This window comes from Phallusia mammillata, chromosome 3 (genome assembly GCF_965637545.1).
Source record: "Phallusia mammillata chromosome 3, kaPhaMamm4.hap1.1, whole genome shotgun sequence".
NCBI lineage: Eukaryota > Metazoa > Chordata > Ascidiacea > Phlebobranchia > Ascidiidae > Phallusia > Phallusia mammillata.
In genome coordinates this window covers 9663792-9665114 of record NC_137254.1, presented here as the reverse complement: position 1 = coordinate 9665114, position 1323 = coordinate 9663792, and positions in this window count along the sequence as shown.

The following is a 1323-nucleotide window of genomic DNA, read 5'->3' as shown; positions in this document are numbered from 1 at the left end:
ATACATCCAGTAAAGGCATACAAAATATCGTTTGAATCTGATCATAACATTGAAAATGAGAGGCGTGTATCATAAGCGAACGGAGGGCATGCCCGCTTTAAAAATGATTTTTTTGCGCGGTCGACCAATGTATAGGCTATACAGACTGCAGATGACAAACGGTTTAAGGTAAACGCAAACGGTTTTCACAGGTCAACTCTAAAATACATCCAGTAAAGGCATACAAAATATCGTTTGAATCTAATCATAACATTGAAAATGAGAGGCGTGTATCATAAGCGAACGCAGGGCATGCCCGCTTTAAAAATGATTTTTTTGCGCGGTCGACCAATGTAGGCTATACAGACTCCAGATGACAAACGGTTTAAGGTAAACGCAAACGGTTTTCACAGGTCAACTCTAAAATAAACCCAGCAAAGGCATACAAAATATCTTTTAAATCTAATCATAACCTTGCAAATGAGGGGCGTGCATCATAAGTGAACGCAGGGCATAAACGCTTTAAAAATGATTTTTGCGCGCTCGACACATATACCATTTTCAGATGACAAATGGTTTATGGTAAACACAAAAGGTTTTGACAGGTCAGCTTTTAAATACATCCCGCAAAGGCATACAAAATATCGTTTAAATCTGATAATAAAATCGAAAATGAGATGCGTGCATCATAAGCGAACGCAGGGCATGACCGCTTTAAAAATATTTTCTGCGCGGTCGACCAATGTTGCCTATACACTACAGGCTCCAGATGACAAACGGTTTAAGGCAAACGCAAACGATTTTCACAGGCCAACGTGGAATTGTAAACTGTAGCAGCTTGCAAAGTTTCAGCTTGTTGCCATGAGCAAAACGAAAATAAGACGCGCACGTCATCTTGCCGCGAAGGGCAAGACCGCCACACCATACAATAATGTCGCACAGTGATTAAGACTGTCAGCCATTAAACACAAACGGCTTGAGATAAAATCATTCGGTTTTCATAGGCCAAACGGTTTGCAAACGAGCCTTTTGAATAGTCCCTTGTGACTGATATTGCTAGTTTTCCCAGGCCATTATATTTTACGATTTGGAGCACGAACGCCAGTTTCACACAAAAAGTTTTAGACAGCCTTTAAACTATTTTATGCTTCTTTGAACATGTCGGCATTTGTTAAGTGAGATTTGAAGACCAAAGGTTAGTTTAATCTTTTAGCGACCTTATGCATGCCGGTAGTCATGTGATACTCAAGAAACTGCTACATCGTCGTAAGCTACCGAAGACAACAACAAACTATAAACTGTATTTTTTGCTTTTTATAGAATAAGCGAAACTTAATGTTGAAT